Here is a 6,116-nt window from a genome sequence, read left to right on the forward strand (position 1 = left end):
AGGTGTTATGAGAGCCCAGGTTGCTCTGATAGTGGGCTTCAGCTCTTCACATTGGGGTTAATTTTAGGCGAGTTTGCTGGGTACCATGGTCCTTAAACCAGGTACTGGTAGCTTTGGCACTGTGTGCAGGTACCAAGTCCTGTTGGAAAATGAAATCTGCATCTCCATAAAGTTGGTCAGCAGCAGAAAGCATGACGTGCTATGAAACTTCCTGCTATACGACTGCGTTGACCTTGGACCTCAGAACACACAGTGGACCAACGCCAGCAGATGACATGGCACCACAAACCATCACCAACTGTGGAAACTTTACACTGGACCTCAAACAAACTGGATTGTGTGCCTCTCCTCTCTTCCTCCAGACTGATTTCCAAAGGAAATACTTTCATCACAGAACATAACTTTGGACCACTCAGAAGCAGTTTAGTCCTTTTTGTCTCTGAGACGCTTCTGACGCTGTTTGTTATTCAAGAGTGGCTTAACACAAGGAATGCGACAGCTGAAACCCATGTCTTTAATAAGTCTGTGCGTAGTGGTTCTTGAAGCACTGGCTCCAGATGCAGTCCACTCCATATAAACCTCCCCCACATTTTTAATGGGTTTTGTTTTTCTGTCACAGGTGACGGTTTGTGAGGGCGGAACCAAAAGTGTGGAAGACGGGTTCCGCCCGACGACGGTTCCGCCCGGACGTTTTACTCTGAACACCGGAATTTCCGGGGTTTCCCCGAAGACGAAATCAAGCCTGATTTCGCCCAGGTGAGGATAATTTACACAGCGGTTGCTGATAGGCTGATGAGGAGAAGAGGTAGAGGATATAAAGACCTTTGAAAACATCAAACGGGGTGCTTGTTGTGTACCTTGTGTACGCTGTGTTGCTGCTTTGCAGACGGACTACGCTGGTCTGATCGTTCTCCTGGGGAAGAGAGAAAAGGAAAGTCAGCTGGGCGAAGGAATACTGGGTGATTTCACTCGTGAGTGAGCGGATACAGAGCTATTGAGTTTGCAGATACAGGAAAACTATTGACAACGAAGAGTGAGTAACAGTTGTAGTACTTCTCTGTGTAATACTCGGAAGAAGAGTTGCTTGGTGTGTGTTTTCTTGTGTTTGAGGTCCCTGGCCCCACTGGAGAGGGAAGCGTGGGCAAGCCGCGGGTTGACCGGAAACATGGACGAGATATTTGGTAAGAAGCGCCGTTTACTAATAGAGCAGTGGCCCTGCGGGAAAAGGAAACGTGGGTGAGCCAGAGAAGTGATTAACAACACGCCGGGGCTGTGAATAACCTACATCTTACCCTCATCGGTGGCCTAACTATCGCCCAACTATCCTCTCGAGGGAGTAGAAGCAAATTGGCTAGGTCGATTAAGAATCACGTGAAGTGTGTACAAGAGTGCTGTGGGTGAGATTCACGTCAAAATGGTGTTTATTCTATGCTTGCTGTGTGTATGCTGTGCTTGTAGCGACCAAACTGCCCAGCCTCGGACGAGTCGCGAGATGACGACATCTGTTGTGGCCTGAGCCATACGGAGAGAGGGGAAAACTAAGTCTTTGGCCCCGGGTGTGTCAACGAGAGCTTCACTCCTCTAAAGAGCAGACAGTGGTGAATAGGAGTGAGTATTGTAGAAAGTGCACCGTGCGGATTGAGGATCATAGCTGTTGTGTACTGACCTTTCCAACAGAAGCTCGTGGTGTGCGGAGCCTCGACGAAAGTTCGCCCCAACTCGTGACCCTGGTCGTGGAAACAGGAGGGGGAGTTCGGGAAGCGTTCGGCTCCGTGCCACTGGACCCATCAGTCCCTACGACGCCCGGAAAGCTTGAGTGGACGGGTGAAGGAATACGGTGCACCAACGCGGTAGCGTACGTCCACTGTCTGTGAGTGAGTGTGAAGATCCCCAGTGCTGTGAGTAACTCAACCTGTGTAGTAACATTTGACCTGTGCTTATAGCAATCACTTACCTGTGTTCCAGCGAAGGCTCTGTGTAAACGAAGATCCCCAGTGCTGTGAGTAGTCCATCCTGTGTAGAGATATTGACCTGTGCTTATAGCAATCACTTACCTGTGTTCCAGCGAAGGCTCTGTGTAAACGAAGATCCCCAGTGCTGTGAGTAACTCATCCTGTGTAGAGATACTGACCTGTGCTTATAGCAATCACTTACCTGTGTTCCAGCGAATGCTCTGTGTAAACGAAGATCCCCAGTGCTGTGAGTAATCCATCCTGTGTAGAGATATTGACCTGTGCTTATAGCAATCACTTACCTGTGTTCCAGCGAAGGCTCTGTGTAAACGAAGATCCCCAGTGCTGTGAGTAACTCATCCTGTGTAGAGATATTGACCTGTGCTTATAGCAACCACTTACCTGTGTTCCAGCGAATGCTCTGTGTAAACGAAGATCCCCAGTGCTGTGAGTAACTCATCCTGTGTAGTGATATTGACCTGTGCTTAAAAGCAATCACTCACCTGTGTTCCAGCGAATGCTCTGTGCGAACGAAGATCCCTAGTGCTGTGAGTAACTATCCTGTGGAGTGAAATTGACCTGTGTCTGAAGATATCACTTACCTGTGTTCCAGTGGATGCTCCGTGTAAACCAAGATCCCCGGTACTGGAAGGCCCTGTGAGAACCAAGACCCCCAGCGCCGTGAGTAACTGACCTTTGTGTAGTGACACTTACCTGGGTTCGCAGCAACCCCTATCTGTATTCCAGTGCACGCTTGGTGGGAACGAAGACCCCCAGTGCCGTGAGTAACTTACCTTGGTGTGGTGACATCTACCGGGAAATGTGGTAACTGCCTACCTGGTGCCAGCGAGTGCTCTGTGGTGTCCGAAGCCCCCGTACCGTGAGTTGTCTCCCTGAACGCCTCGCTAACGATTCTCTGTTTCCAGGGTCTAAAGAGCAACGTACCTAAGGCACTGAAGAGAGAGAGAGAAAACGAAGAGTTAGAGAAGTAGTGACCCGTAACAAAGTACAGCTGGATAATTCTTGTTTGATTCTGCCTCCAGGAAGAAGCGGAGCGCGCCACGGATTCTAGGACCAGAGCCCCACAGGAGCCCCTGTCCCCAGTCCTTGTCGCAAGTGGCCCTGGAGGCGAGAAAAAGCCACATCAGTTTTAATTTGCCTTTCCCCTTTCCCCTTTCCCCTTTTTTCCTTTTTAAATATTTAAATAAAGTTTATTTTAAACGTAGTTACTCGTCTGTCTGGTCATTGGGGTGGTCTTGGGAAACTCCTCGAGGTGGAAGAGTTGAGAGGGGCGTGACCTTTAGTTTATTCGGGTCCGCCCCCGGCCGTGACATTTCTACCAAATCTTTTCCTTCCCTTCGCCTCACTGTTAATGTGCTTAGATACATAGCTCTGTGAACAGCCAGCCTCTTTTGCAATAACCTCAATAAGCTCTGCAAAGCAGTGGGGATACAGTGCATTGTATAACAGCTAAGGAGGTTTGAGGCACTCCGGTGGCTTCACAATTGTGACATCATGTGCAATACAGTTATTTATACGTATAGTTCAGTGGTGGGACTGCTTACTGTACGCAGTTCCCACAGTAAAAGAGGAACTGCTTAGCAACAAGGCAATTGCCACCCCAGACGAAGTCCTTGCTACCCCTGTTGCCACCCCGCTGAAAACATTACTTTGTTTGATTTTTACGAACATTTCTCAAATCTCCCAGCGGACGTGAATGCATCCTTACGCAGCATGCACAAGCGTGTTGTTGCTGCTATCTTTTCATTACGCTTGTTCGACTTCATGCGACGCCGCAAGAACCGACTGCCGGATGACGTCAAAGATCCGCGAGAGCGATTTAAAAGCAAACTCCTCCATATGATTTTGTGAATCGCTCTCACGGTACTTTGACGTAATGCAGCTGTCTATTCTCACGCCGCCGCATGACGTCGAACAAGCCTATTGGTTAAGCTGACACGCAGCTCCTTCGTGCTCCAAAACATAACGCGCCAGCACGCACAGGATCGATGAAGAGCGTTTTGCTGGTATGTACGGCTTTTATTGGTATTAAATTAAACGAAGTACTGTTTTAACGGGAAGGAAGACATTGCACTGTAGTGCTTAGCATTAATACTTCAATGAGCATTACTAGTCTTGTGAAACTGACTAATACTGTGAAGATGCTTAAAACAATAAAAAAACTTGTTCAGCAACAATCACACACATTAGGTGGGCTTATTCATATTGTCACGTGTAATGCAGCATATTGAACTTAATTAAACGACCGTGGATATAGTACAGGGATGTTAACAGCCCGCTTTTCGGTGCCTCACGCTTTTTAAACGTCAGTTTGGGTAACTTGGGTCTGAGAGGGTTGGATTATAATTTCACAAAGTCATCTGAAGCCATTCCATAGCTTAATGTGAGGGACAGAAGTCTTACATCATTACATTAAAGTTAACGGAAACTAGTTCCCTCCTCCCTTAACATAACATGTCTAGACGTCTGTAAGCAATTTTCCTTGTGTTGTCAAATAGGCTAGACCTCAATATACTCAGATTTTGTCGTAGTGTATTATTTTAATATTTGTATTATTAGTAACGGTGTACTTATGGTAAATAATAACAAGCAAATTGTTCAAAATTTTGGTTTCTTCATGAGGTGTGTAACTATAGGGACGATATTACCAACTTCTTTCTAAAGAAGCAAAAGTCAGGTGCAGATCAGGGCCAAACAGATCCCAGTTGTTCTATTTTTGCTGTATACTTAATACATACGTATATAATTTTGTACATTTTGGAAAATAAACAACTTTAATTTAATCTATATACATTTTGTGGAAAATAATTTATTTTTAGTGTAATTGAACACTTTGTATATTGACCCACCAAAATAATACCTTGCCACCCCTTTGCCACCCCTGTTTTAAAAGTCTAGCTCCGCCACTGCTTCTGCTGACCTGGGTATGCACTGGCTATTTTGCAAGTTTACTGGATTGAACTATCTCTGTCTTACTTTTAAAGTGGACATACCATAAAATGTGACCTTTTCCGTGTTTAAGTGTTATAATTGGATTGTTGCACTCTTTCCAAAAAGAAGTTTGTCTACGTTCACTGTGAGGTCCATTCTCTCAGACTCTGATAATGTTCCTCAGGATTTACATAATGTATTGTGACTGGTTGTCATGCTGGAAACAATGTCTTTGGAGTTTGGGCTTATTTGATCTCCTTGCCCTGCTGCTGCATTGGCTTTTCGCTAGTTCACTGTACACATTTTGTTTCCAAAGGTCTGTGGAGTTCTGGAATGGTGGAAGAAAATTCTTGACATGTAATCAACAGTTCGTTAGCATTGTTTCTTTGATGGCGTAAATAGTCCGTGGACGAAAAACCATGATTGGTCCTGTAGGTCCCGACGTCGGTCCTGGAGAGCCGCGGTCCTGCAGAGTTTAGCTCCAACTCTAATTAAACACACCTGAACAGGTAATCAAGGTCTAAAGAGTTACTAGAAAGCTATAGACAGGTGAGGTTTAATTAGGGTTGAAGCTATACTCTGCAGGACTGCGGCTCTCCACGACCGACCAAGGTTAACCACCCCTGGTCCAGACACTACAACCATGGGAGCCATAACCATAATTTTCTCTTCAATGTCCTCACATTGTTCCATTTTCAATAGATTCCACTTTGCCTTTTTATTCTTGGATTTCGACCTGATGCCATACTGAGGTCCGGCGGGTGTAAATGTTGGGGTCTTGGTCATTGGTGGAAGTGATGTAGAGAAACCGGGCTTCTCTGATGTGTCCAATGTTGCTGATGTACTGGGCAGGGCTGATGGTGAAGTTGGTTAAGGATGTGTCACCGTTGGGGGCAGCTGTCAAGGTCAGTGGCGATTCTCAGGGCTCGCAGCTCGTGGTAGGGTGGTGGTGAAGTGAATGAGACAGAAAAGGATGGGTTAGTTGGAGGCTATTGTGGTGTGTATATAGCTATCTGTGCTATTGCAATTTTTTTTAGGTTCTGCCTGTATTGTATTTGGGGATGTTTTTTAACATTCTGCCATTTTTAACCACAAATCAAGCGTGTCCGGACAATCAGAACTATCATGACTGCAACAACTTCCATATTTCTTTTCCTTCCCTTTTCCTATTAATTCTTTGCAATTTCAGTGAGTTCAGAGTACTTTTAGCAG

The sequence above is a fragment of the Misgurnus anguillicaudatus genome, chromosome 23, assembly GCF_027580225.2.
Source record: "Misgurnus anguillicaudatus chromosome 23, ASM2758022v2, whole genome shotgun sequence".
Lineage (NCBI taxonomy): Eukaryota > Metazoa > Chordata > Actinopteri > Cypriniformes > Cobitidae > Misgurnus > Misgurnus anguillicaudatus.